At 43.6% G+C, this 13,575-nt stretch overlaps 1 long non-coding RNA gene across 1 annotated transcript; it reads left to right on the top strand.

Moving 5' to 3' along the window:
* The first annotated feature begins 4,135 nt into the window (after window positions 1-4,135).
* Window positions 4,136-4,844, top strand: LOC128821632 (uncharacterized). The gene is made up of 3 exons (XR_008441174.1): window positions 4,136-4,282; window positions 4,457-4,549; window positions 4,773-4,844. It is a non-coding gene; the product is annotated as an uncharacterized LOC128821632 (long non-coding RNA).
* Window positions 4,845-13,575: the final 8,731 nt, after the last annotated feature.

The raw sequence follows: 13,575 nt of genomic DNA, 5'->3' as shown, positions 1-13,575 counted from the left end.
CAAGACGCAGCTACTGAGGCCTGCCCGGCAGCACCACGGGCAGTACGGCGAGGGCCACCAAGGAGAAAGCGCTGCCGACTGCTCTATGGACTCGCTCCATCATTTGAGCAATGCTGCTCCAGTCCACAGACCATGAAACAGAAAGGGAAAAATCACCCACTTGCAAGAATGCCCAGAGCGTGCCGTGAAAAGATTAAAAAAAAGGACTCTTGCAAAAGTCTCCAGATCATGCAACTAAAATGGTAAAATAAGGACACTTACATGAGTTTGGAGACTGTGCCAATAAAGGAGGATAAAAGGACACTTGCATGAATTCTTGGACTGCACAGCAAAACAGGGGAAAAAAAGAAAAGAAGGACACCTGCACAAATCCACAGAGTGTAAGGACACCTGCATGTGTCTGCAGACCCTATGAGCACAGAGAAAAAAAAAGGATGCCTTCAGACACCCTGCTGGGCAAGAGACACCCCCTTTTTAGCTGAAGCTGTTGGCAGGAGTTTTACCAAACATATGCCATCTTTATGCCAGTTTTGTTTCAATTTGCTGCCCCAGCAAAAAACTTTTACTTACCTGTCAGACCATTAAAAACTTTGCAGGATGACACCAACAAGAATGCCCTGCCAACTGCTCTGTGGATCCACTCCACCATTTGATCAGTGCTGCTCAAGCCTGCAGGCCAGGAAACAAAGAAGGAAAAGGAACCCATTTGCCCCAGACTGTGCAAGGAAAAGGGGAAAAAGGGACACATGCAGCCATCAGCTGACTGTATAAGAAGAAGGCAAAAATAAAAGACACCTGCACATGTCTGCAGACCCTAGAATTGCAGCTGAAAATAAAAGGATGCCTGCATTTGTCCACAGACTTTATGGCATCAGGCGACAAAAAGGGCTCCTTTGAAAAGGCACACACTGTCCCAAAGCAGCACAAAACCCACTTGAAGTGCATAACCCATAGCTCAAAGGATCCAAGAGGAACGCAGAACAGGCACCAAGCCCACACACCCTGTCCTTTGGCCACCAATGCTTCTGACTAAAACCAGTTCCCTAAATTGGAATGCCTGTCATTCCCGCCCGTTCACTGCGTGGCTAACATCAATCAGCAAATTGTAGGGCTCACTGAAGGAAGAACGATTTTTTAGCGGGGAAAAGATGCCGATTAACAAATCACCCATATGTGTTTGCATGACACTGGAGCAGCGTTTATGTTGGCAATATGGCAGGGACACGTCCTCTGCACGGGGCAGTGCCCACGTCCTGTGCATGGCAGGGGGTGCCCTTGGAGCAACCCTCACACAGTGAGGGTGCACCCATGGAGGCATTTGCCCATTCTCTCCACTTCCACCAGCTCCCAAGTCAGCCCTTCTCTTGACAAACTTCTCCGTCCAACACTGAGCTCCTTGTGCCTTTGCCAAAACCCACTCCCGTTGGCTTGTGGGAAACCTGCAAGGTCAGATTCCCCATGGATGTGGGTTTGAAATCTCTGTCATGCCCACGATGGGTACGTGCTGCATAGTACTGCATTTTTCAGTCATTTGCTGCTCTCTCATTTCCGGCCTGCAGGAGCTGAGTAAATTGATCCTGGTTTTCCTGAGCTAACTTAGTCTTTTCTTTTCGGGGCCATATAGCTCACTGAACCACAAACTTCACGTCTACTGCGGACAGTTGCAAGCACCAAGCAGGGCAAACGATCCAAAGTGCAGCTTCTGAAGAATTCTCCTCCGTCATTTCATTCTAGACTTCCTCATAACGTGCCTCAGTACCTCAGGTTTCCAGTCTCACAGGTAAACAGGAGAAGGCCGCAGGTCAAGAACAGGAGTTCAGCCAATGGCTACAGGAAGCAGAGGAATTTGCAAGGCAGGTGAGTGCTGGAGCTGATGGAGGCCTGCCAAGCTGCCTGCTCTTGTCTTGCTGCTGAAACCCTGAACTTCAGTGCTCCTGAGAACAGCACTTGGGCCTAAATCCCACTGGAATCAGCATTTCTTAGAGGGATTGGCATTTGCTGAGGAATGGCGTACACTGCTCATCCTCTTGGCAGTTAACCCAGGCCATGTGTTAGAAAGGATGAAGCTAAGTGAGTCTGTGGAGTTTCCTGGGAGGAACAAAGCCCTGTGACAGCAAGCAGCATTCCCAGGCTGCTCTCAGGGGGAAAATCCCAGCAAGCTGATGACACCTGGATAAAGGGGTGAATACAAATGTGAGCTACGTTGGCATACAATAGCAAGGTCTGGGATATGAAGGTAAGGGGCAAATAGTGTCATTGATGCCTTTGCTCAGGTGTTCCATATCAATTTAGCTGAAAATGTCAGTGGTAAGTCTATCATCTTATTACATTAGAAAAAAAACAATAACAAAATGACTTTAACTTCTGTGGCTGCTTTGTCTCCAGGTTCAAACGTTGTTAGGTTTGAATTCTGATGCCTGTTGGAAAAGTGAATAGAATTAGCAGAATTAATGCATTGTTTAGTTATTTTTTGGTTTGTGCTTCTTTTGAAGTATTAGCAGATGCTGCGGTGTGTCTAAAGTAGTGTTAAATTCATATGAACTGAGTGGTGGGATGAAGTCAGAAAACAAATTCTGTCTGGCCTGGATTTTAAAAATCATGTAAGCCACATTCACAGCACCTTTAGGTGAAAAAGAAAGAATGTTTTTCTTTGGTTTGCTGGTTTATTTGTTCATTTACTTATTCATTTGTAATTCTCAGCTGATAATAGGCACAGTGAAACCAGTGCAACTGCACTAATGATTGCTTCAGGGAGAGGCTTTTTGAGTCAAGTAGAGCAGCTGATCAGTATGGGAGCAAGTATCCACTGCAAATCCTCTAATGGCTGGTAAAAAACAAACAGGCAAACCAAAGCATAGATTTGTCAGTATACAAATGAGAAAGAATTTTCTTTAACATTTAAACTAATTGCTAACTTAACAGACTACTGTAAGCAATAGTAAATTTTGACATTCGAAACATATTTGAACTTCTGTTTATCACATTGTATTCCGGAAATTATAAATTGAATTCAGAGTCTTAGGCTGTGTGTCTTTTGAAGCGAGAAGTTCAAAAAGGATTTCTGTGTACTCTTTCAGGATGGCTGTGGACTGGGCTAAGCACTTGGGAGAGACAGAGGTGGTTGACTTGTGGGAATCCTACAGGTAAGCTAAAACAACTTTGTAGAAACAGCTGAAGGGAAATGTTGAAGGGAAATTTGCATTTTGGCTTCTAATCAGAACAATTTTTAGCTTTTTGTGCCTTTAAGTCTGACCTAAATAGCAGGATTTATTGGAGACCAGGAATGTTTCAAAACCATGCTTTTTAAAAAATGGTGTTTGTAGTCAGTGTATTTCTTTGATTATGTTTGATTATTGATTTGCACTTGATTATATGCAAATCCTAGGATAAGTATAGTTACAGTGGTATAGACTTCTTTCATATTTTTTTTTTATCATTTTGATGTGGGCATTGCTATCATGATTATATGTCTAGGCAGGAAATGAGTATAGTGACTTAGATAAATAGAGATAATGATTCTACTATGTACCATTTTAATTTCAGATGCTTATTTAGGAAACAAACCTGTTGTGTTTTTGTCTATACATTGTTGTCTATACATAGTAGCCATATGAAAGAAATTCAGTAGAAGTGACATTTGTACTAGGTCATTCAAGAATTGGTTTCTGATTAACGTACAGTTACAGTTCAGTTGTCGTTTTGCAGAGACTAGTATTTTTAGAACACTTTTTAGTGTAGTTTCCACTTGCACAGTACCTACTTATGGGAGGAAAACATTTGGGAAAACATTGCTTTGAAATACTTTTTATTTAACAGGTAAACAAGTAGTGTCTTTATACTTTGAGTTCTGACACTTTGCTTATGGCTGTGTTTCAACAAAGAGTAAGAACTGAAAGTTATGCTAAAAATTGAAGTTTCATGCTTTGTTGGATTGCACTTAAACCAGTGAACAGTAAGAGTATTTTGGAGGTGCTGTTCTGCTACACTTGAAAATTAAAATTGGAAAGGAGTAGTCTTGTTGGTGTTGATCTAAGTTTAGTTGGTGGCTGAATGCAAACCTGAAACAAACAGCCTTGATTCTGGTCTGGTCTGTGCATTTTTCTATTTGCTTCAGCAGGTTTTGGACATCTGGATGAAAGCTCCCTGGTCTGAGCAAGTGCTAGTGAGCTTAGCGCAGAGGACAGAGAACTACTGACAGCTTATCATCACAGTTTTGATGAAAAGGTGGATCTGGACCTCATTATGCACTCACTTCATAACATCTGTCATAGTTGTGAGACCGGTAAGTATAAACACACACTCCCAGCCAATGATTGTACTTTGAGCCTTTGATGAATCCTGCCCTTCTTTGGGAAACACTACATAGGTAAAACCTTCCAAATGCTACTCTGCACAGTACTGATGGATATTTTAAGCGAATTTGCTGCTTAACTCTGCAAACCTGCTTCTCTTTCAGGAGCGATTTTAATATTTCTTCCTGGATATGATGAGATAGCTTGAGGGACCGCATTCTTTTTGATGACAGGAGATTTGCTGACCATGCGCACAGGTAAAGCCTCTATGGTTGAGGTTTTCACTGTGTCTTTCAAAAACACTTAAATGTGCATTAGATATCAGGTTTTCATGCTTCATTCAAATACTCCGACTTTGGATCGGAAGAAAGTCACCTCCTGCTGTGCGCAAGATAGTACGATTTAGAGGACTTTGTCAGATATTGTATTAATCTCTTTTGTCTTTGCTTTTAACTATAGTTCTGGTTGTTTTAATTGCAGATTCTTTCTACAAATACAGCAGAAACCAGCATAACAGTCAATGATGTGGTATTTGTTATTGGCTCAGGCAAGGTGAAAGAGGTATGAGTGGTTAAAACCTTCTGTGACAAGTAAACTTCCTAGTGTTATTCTAACATATGTAATAGGTAAATTTTAGAGTACTATTTTCTTATAGTAGGCTGACAGCTAGTGCATGTCAAGTAACAAAGATCACAGAAGTTTTGACATTCTTTTTATGACAAATACTGTAAAAAATTAGCTGTTAATAAACCTTGTAAAAGCTATTGTAGATTGAAATGTTGATGCATTTTACAGTTTCTGTTAGGTGTTTTAAAATGAGTCCATCTGTTTAGACTGCCATATTCCTGAGACTTAAGAGAGCACTGGGAGTTCCCTTTGTCCTACTGTTGTGTCAAGTCAAAATCAAATCCATTAAGTTTTTAAGTATTGCTTATGTTGTGTTGAATGCCCATTCCCAAATGACATGTGAAGGAAAGGAGAGATAGTATGATGAGGCAGTTTTAGACCTATGTCTTTGAAAATGAAGTTGGATTTCATAGGGCAGATACATGCCAAATTTCTAAAGTTCCTGTCTTTTTCTGTGACTTTGCATCAAATGTAAGAAAATAAGGATGTGTTTTCTAAGTGAGACAAAGAAAGAAGACCTTAATCAACACAAGAACATGTTTTTTCCTGGTTTGTGATAATTCAAAATACAGTCCATCTATTTTATTGACTCAAAATTACCTACAGAGACTACAAAGAAAACTTCAAGTTAGGAAACCGTAGCACAAAGATAATGCAAAACGTGTATTATAAGTTCAATTGAAAGGAGGTACTTCAGGGCATACCTCTGTGCCAGAAGCTGCTGGTGTTTGTTAAAATTATTTTTTCTATTTTTTAAAGAATTTCTGTTAAAAGCTTATGAATAACTTCTTTATTTCATGTATCATGGTTAATCATGGTTTTATGTTCCTTGCTCTGCTTTTATAGAAGTCTTTTGATGCAATGAGTTGTGTTACAATGCTGAAAATGGTGTGGATTTCAAAAGCCAGTGCTATCTAGAGAAAAGGCAGGTGATAAATGCTTGAGATTTGTTTTTATTTTGCAGATTTCAGCCGTCCTGTATGTTAAGAGTGAAGTGCAAACCTATAGCAGCCAACTATTCCCCAGCCAAAACAACTGGGTAATATTTCTAGGCTAGTCCAGTATCATCTTGAACAATGGCTAATACTTCTTCTCTGCAGTAAATAAAGAGTCAGCATGTATTTTCTTGGAGTAATTTCCCAAGGTACAGAAAAGCGGCCCTCAAGAATGTCCCAGAACTTACATTAGGTCCAGGTTGTTGTTCCCCCATGAACTGAATTGCTCTTTCTGCCACGTAGCACCAGCATGCAAAGTTGTTTGTCCGTGGGTAAAGGACTGCCTGCTGCTAGTTTTTAATTGATACCCTGGTGTCCCTTCTTTAGAAGTGACACTGAGCAGTGATTCCTTATTGACCATCTCCAAAGTACTCATAGATATTCAGACTTTGCATATTCATCAGGATGCTCAGGATCATACTCCTGTCAGCGCCGTGAGGGCTGAGAAGTTACGTGTGTAGATAGCAACAACTGCCTGTAATGTTGTCATTATCCTCCAGGTTTCTGAGCATGAATTGTGAGCATTTGCTGTCTCTGTTCCTTCGTTCACACATGTTAGGGTCTTCATTCTACCATTTACATCTAGACTTCCATTTACCCTTTCCACTTTACCCGAGCTTTGTGGATGCCAGGGAGTATGATATTGCCGCTTTGTTCCTACTTCTTTAATTCTTTTGGAGGCAAAGTGTGGCCCTCTGTCTGAGTCTATTACTTCTGCTAGTCCGTAGTGGGGGATTATCTCTTCTAATAGTATTTTTACTACTGTTTGTGTAGTTGGAGGTAGGGAATGCCTCTACAAAGTGAGTCAAGTGATCTATTATCACCAATAAGTGTTTATACCTTCCTACTTTAGGCAAATCAGTAAAATCAATTTGAATGTGGGAAAACGCTCTATGTGCCAATTCCCGTCCCCCCATTTCCCTTTGTCTCCATTGCCTCTTGTTGACCCCTTGACAGGTTAGGCACTGTTGTGTTATTTGTTTAGCTAAGGTGTGCATCCCCATACAAGTGCACTTAATTGCAAATTGGTCTATTAATGCCTGGGTACCCCAATGTGTTTTTGTGTGAATTGCTTCCAGGATTTTTCAAGCCACTGACTTTGGGAGTACCTCACGGCCATCTGGTAATTCTTTTCTATTTCCCTTCTCTATGATCCCCATTTCTCTTAGTTTTTCCTGCTCCTTTTCGGTGAACGCCAATATCTGGATTGGTCCGTGTAGTATACAATACTTCTTGTGGGGATTCTCGCAAGCACAATTTATTCCACACATCCCAAAATCTTTCCAACAGTCGTGACAACGTTTGCCCTCTAAATCAGCTGCACAATCGGGGCAGTCTTCCCTAACCCTTTTGGTAATGACAGTTTCTTTTAACACTCTAAGAGCCGCATTTTTGGCCTCTTGATCAGCGACATTGTTTCCCCTTATTTGGTTACGTATCCCCCTCGGGTGGCCTTTTACATGAAGTACAGCGATTCCTTCAGGCAACCTTAAAGCTCTCAGTACTCTCCTAATTAAAGCCTCACGAATTAATCCCTTTCCCGGTGAATTAATCAAGCCCCTTTCTTCCCATATCTTTCCAAATGTATGTATTACCCTTTCCAAATGTCTGTATTATAAGCATATTTTGAGTCTGTATAAATGGTTCCAACCTTTCCTTTTAACAGCTCTAAGGCCCGTAATACTGCATATAACTCACAAGCCTGTGCCGACCACCCTGAGCTTAATGGCCCTGATTCTATTACCTTCAAGGTTTTTCCATCAATTACAGTGCAACCTGATTTTCTTTTTCCATCTATTACTCGAGACGATCCATCCACAAATAATTTCTCACCATCTTCTAGTTCTTCTTCCTCCAAATCAGGCCTTATCTTTGTCTGTTCTTCAAGAACTTTTAGGCAATCGTGTGTCAAGTTTTTGCTAGGTTCTCCGTACAGGAATTGAGTAGGGTTTTGGAGGGAAGTGGTTTCTAAGCGTAATTTTGGTGAAGAAATCAGGATTCCCTCATATTTTAGGAGCCTAGCATCTGTGATCCATTTCTCTGCTTTTTGCTGTAACACTCCTCGAATGTTGTGGGGAGATAGTACATGTAATTCCCCTCCAAAGGTTATTTTTACTGTTTCCTCTACTAACAGTGCTGCTGCAGCTATTGTTTGTAAACAAGTGGGCCAACCCCTAGATACTGGGTCTAGCAGTTTTGATAAAGAAGGCACTGGTTTTTTTCCTCCCTGCCCAATCTTGAGCTAATACTCCGTATGCTGTACCATCCTCAATGTTTACAGAAAGATAAAAGGGCCTTTTTATATCAGGAAGACTGAGAACCGGTGCATTTACTAATTCTGCCTTAAGGTCCTGTAGTTTTTCCTCATCTTCCTGAGTCCACCTAAGCAAGTCTTCTTTTGTTAGTTTCTCATATAGGAATTTTACTTTCCTGCTAAATCCCTCTATCCATTGTCTACAGTACCCAGATGATCCTAGCAGCTGTCTAACCTCCCGCTTCGTCCTTGGCCTTGGCATAGCCAAGATTCCCTTAACCCTTTCCGGGTCTAATTTCTTCATTCCTTGACTCAGTCTATGTCCGAGATACTTCACCTCTTTTTCCACAAATTGTAGTTTGGATTTTGACACTTTGAGTCCTTTCAGGCTTAGAAAATTGAGTAATCTCATACTCTCTTCCCTGGCAACTTCCTCTTCTTTTCCAGCTATTAACAAGTCATCTACATTCTGAATCAGGACAGCCCCTTCTCTCAATTGAAAACCTGTAAGTAACTGCTCCAGTGCCTGGCCAAATAAATTAGGGGACTCTTTAAACCCTTGTGGGAGTACCCTGTGGGTGTCTGGGTCTTCCCATTCAAAGGCAAAATAGTCCCTACAACTCTCTTTGAGGGGACATGCCCAGAATGCATCCTTTAAATCTATAACACTATACCACTGATATTCGGGGCCTAACTGACTTAATAAAGTATAAGGGTTAGCTACTACCGGGAATCTTTCTACAGTCCTTTTGTTCATTTCTCCTAAATCATGTACCAAATGGTATTTCCCATTGGGTTTTTTAACAGGAAGGATAGGAGTATTAAAAGGGGACATGCAGGGTTCTAATAACCCTTGTGCTTTTAATCATTCGGTTTCAGGTTTGACCCCTTTCCTTCCTTCATTTGGAATTGGGTATTGCTTAACTCAAACTGGGACTTCAGGATTCCTTAACATTATTTCAAAGGGCTTTATGTCCAGTCGGCCCGCCGTTTCTGGGGTATACCATACTTCAGGGTTAATTTTCTGTTCGTCCTCTACCCAAAGAGAACATAATTTAATAGTAGCTTTTTGTCATTTATGTCGATTTCAATTCCTAATTCAATCATCAAATCTCGTCCCAGTAAGTTATAGTCAGCCTCTGGAACGAATAGCAGTGACCCTATACCTATTTTGGAGCTGGTTTCAAAAATCACATCTTCAATTACAGGCACTTTAAAGGCTTCCCCTTTTGCCCCAACGACCTGTATTGTTTCTCTTGATAATTTACACCCTGAGGGAAGGGTTTGAACCGTTGATCTCTCTGCTCCTGAGTCCACAAGGAACTCCTATTCTTGCTGCTGGGGACCAATTCTCAGTTTTACCAGGGGTTCTGTTCTTTCCTGGGTCCCCAGCAAATAGAGCCCCTGACTTCCTCAGTCTTCCTTGAATTGCTTTTCATCTGCCAACCTTTTTCTGCATTCCCGCCGAAAATGCCCTCTCTTACCACAATAAAAGCAGCTTCCCTGTCCACCCTCCTTTTCTCTTCTCCCTCCTTCCACCCTCTGGCCGCTCGGCTTACTTCCCTGGAACCGATGAGGCGTTCCCTTCTGCCCTTCACGTACCACAGCCATCGTTACTCTCGCTCCTTTCCTCTGTCCTTCTTCCTCTCTCCGGACATACACTTTCTGACCTTCCCGCAACAACTCTTCCAGGCCTCTACCATGCCAATCCTCAATCTTTTCCAACTTTCTCCTAATGTCAGGCCAGGCTCTGGCCACGAATTGGGTCTTTAACAACATCTGTCCTTCCGGAGTGTCAGGGTTTACTCCGGAGTACAGCTGAAAAGATCTCCGGAGCCGTCCTAACCATTCCGTGGGATCCTCATCTTTCTTTTGACTCTCACAAAAAGCTTTATTCATGTTCTGCCCCTTAGGGACTGAGTCTCTGATGCCTTGGATAAGAATTGTTCTTCAGTCTGCCATATGTGTCCTATGCAGGGGATCCTGTTTATCCCAATTAGGACGCTGTAAAGGCCACTTAGCATCTGCTTGGGGTCCTGCCTGATGGTCTCTCTCCCAAATCCTCATACCAGCCATCCTGATCATCCCTCGCTTCTCAGATGTGCATAGATTCCCCAGTATTGACTGCATTTCGTCCCATGTACACACGTTGGGCCCCAGAAACTGATCCACCCGCTCTGCAACTCCGAGGGGGTCTTCCAATAGGTGTCCCATTTCTTTCTTGAACTCCCTCCCATCTCCTGAGTTGAGAGGTACCTCCACATAACCTATTCCTGGAATTTGGGCTGGTTGTCCCTGCTGACCAGCATTGGGGTTAGGGATCATTCCCAAAGCTACTGCCCTTAATGAATATAGAGCTTGCCCTTCCCTTTCTCTTTCCCCCCGTGTTAGGCTACGAGTAACGCGGCGATTTTCCTCAGAGACCGGCTCCGGGATTTCTACCTCTTGGTTATCAAAATCTCCCCCTTGATCCAAATCGGGGTAGACTACGGGTGGTACTGGTGGGGGTGGAGGAGGGGGAGGTATGTATGGTAGAGGGGGTGCAGTTGGAACTTCCTCAGGCTTTTTATTTTTCTTTTTCCCTCCCTGGGTGCTTAAGGCAAGAAGTTTTGCTCTTGTTTCCCCCACTATCCAGAGAGCAGCATACTTGCTCTCTTCCATATCAAAAGGTTCTTTAGAGTTTCCATAAATGTTTAATGTCTGGCAAATCCAGTCCTCAAAGCTTCCAGACACTGGCCAAAATGAATTATCACCACGGATCTGTTTCCCTCCCCATACTTCCATACAATAATGTACCATTTTTGCCCTATCCTTCCCTTTTCTTGAAGGATATTCACCCCAAGATTTTATCATTAGACCTAACGGACTGTCAGGTGGTATCTGGGGAAGCTTTACCAGGGTCCCCATCCCCATGGAATCAGAGGGCTTGCTTTTCCTCTGTCCCATCTTCCAGGACACCTTCATGCACACACACACTCGCGGCCCCGTTTGTGGCCCAGCCCCTCTCGGGGTCTGGAAACCGCACTACTTAGAGGTCCACACTTGCCTCGTCCTAAAGGGACGTCTCATAGGTTATGTCCTGGGATCCCAACCCCAACCGAGAGGATTCCCACTTTTATACTCACGCTGTTCTGCGTCTTCACCCAGGCTTTGTGCACAAAGATTATGGGGTTACCGGTATCCCTTTTGCTTAATACCAAATTTAGGTTCATTGGTAAGGGTCCGGGAAGGCAAAGCCTGCACCAGGGCTGCTGCAGAGGCAGCGGGGCGCCTCCCTGATGAGGAATTCCCACCCGGTCGCCCTCATCCGAGTCACTGCACCAAATTTGTTATGGACAAATTCAACTGGGGAGGCCCAGAATTATAGAAAAATCAATTAACAAGAATTTATTAAGCAAGCGGTAGTGAGCAAAAGACAGCGCTGGGCGTCCGGAGAGTCTCTGCTCTACCACGGCGTGCCCCCCCACCCCTTGCCCTTTTTGTTTTTATAATCTTTTTTTTTTTTTCTTCTTTCCAGGTGACGTATTTTCTCTCAATGCACTCTGCGCCTCTGGAATTGGTTGCTAGGGGTTGTGGGGGAGGTCCTGGAAGTGCACAGCCTACCTGCCCCCCCCACACCAAGCACCGCGCTCCATCTCCTTCTCCTGCTCAGCGGATTTTTGGGAAACCAGGGGTTGGTATGTATTATTGGCCACTGGAACTAATGGAATAAATTTGCTTTGCAAGCCCAGTTGTGTCTTAGATTATTTTGTGCATGAGTCTCCTCCTGAACCGGTGGCAATGACCACCAGGGACCTACAGGATACTCCTACTCTGCTGTCAATCAATTCTGAGAAATGATTTAAATATGTCAAAGAATTGGGAGTAATGTTTAGCCTGTGAGTTTCAGCAAAGTATTGACTCTGTCTTAGTTCCATGGATACAAACTAGTAAGTGAGATTGCTGGGTGTGCAGGTGCTAGGGAAGTGATTCCCTATGCACCGAGTACTGAAATAAACAAATGCCTCCTTTCTAAGCCTGAGCTGGCAGCAGGGATCAGGCCCTTCTTGGTAACTTTCATTTTGGCAACTTCTGTGAACAGGTAAGAAAGGTCAAAATGAAACCTTTTCCAGTTATTCCCCTCTGCTTCATCTTTTTAGATGCCAGAACTCTGTGCCACAGGTGGCCTGGCTGTGTGCAGAGCAATGCAGCCCCCACAAACCCCTTGATTTCCCCACAAGCTGCCATGCCTTGTTCCCAGGTGTACCCAGCTCTGCCAGGAGAAAGAGCCCGCAGCGCAGTGGGCACCGTGCCCTGCCCAGCCAGGGCTCTCTGGCACAGAGCAGCAGCAGCAGCTCCAGCGCCTTTCAACCCACTCCTGCCTTGGCTTCTCCTGGGACACAGAAGCCTCTGGAAATCAGCATCGCCAGTCGCATTCCAGCTTGGAGCAGCTCCTGTGGGCAGGCAGATGCTGCCAGTTTGACTGCTTCCAAAGGGGAATAAAGGCAGAGATGTACATGCTCAGGAGCCCTGGGCATATCCAGTAAACATGTAAATATGTGGGAGATTTGTGAGGAATTATTTCAGCTGTTATGCCAACAGTGCCTTCTCTCCTGGTTCTGTGTGTTCTAGATGAGTAATGTAACTGTTGGCTCTCCCAATTGAGAGGTAGATAGTATGTGGATGTTAAAATGTATAGTGATGTTATTGTAATATATCCTCCCATAGCCTTATTTGCCCTCCCCCTTGTAACAGCCTTGGTAGTCAGGGCTTTTGGGGAGGGCCGGCTTGTGACCAGGAGGCGCGGTGTAACAACACCTGACCTCCAATCAAGATGTAAGAAAGTAATCTCCACCAGTGGACAGCAGAGAAAGAGTTGACTGATAAAACTTTGGAGGGGCTAAGGGTATAAAAGGCAGAGCATCCGTTTTGTAGATGAGCTGCTCGTAATGGTCATAGAGACTCCCAGTGCTGCAATTTTTCCTTATTCAGTCCTCTGTTAAGGTTTATTAAACCTTTAACATTTTAAAAGTGAGGGTCATTTCTCAGATGTGCAGTGCTTTGGGCTATTCTCTTGGTCAGCTTTCCTTTGCTTGGGTCCCATCTCGGTGCTTCGTTGGGGTACAGGCTGTAGGTGCTTGGTGCGCTCTTGGAGTTACTCTTGGATCCCTTGAACAGCAGGGTTTGGCCCACAAAGGGAATTTGTGCTACTTTGTGACAGAGGAGAACTTCCCAGGCTATTTTGCGTTTGCTGTACGGATGGTTGGTTATTGCTTTGCATCAATTCACAGGCCAATATAGAGGGTTTGCATTGTGATGTCAGGGCATGGTTGCCATGCGGTCATGGTGACATCAGAAGGTTGCTGTGGTGCACAAAAGGCCTCAGCGTCAGAGCAGCCCTAGGCCTTGCTCAGTGCAGGATGCTCAG

The sequence above is a fragment of the Vidua macroura genome, chromosome Z (assembly GCF_024509145.1).
Source record: "Vidua macroura isolate BioBank_ID:100142 chromosome Z, ASM2450914v1, whole genome shotgun sequence".
In the NCBI taxonomy this organism is placed as follows: Eukaryota; Metazoa; Chordata; class Aves; order Passeriformes; family Viduidae; genus Vidua; species Vidua macroura.
Note: the sequence above shows the minus strand (reverse complement) of the source record. Positions and strands in the feature narration are given on the sequence as shown.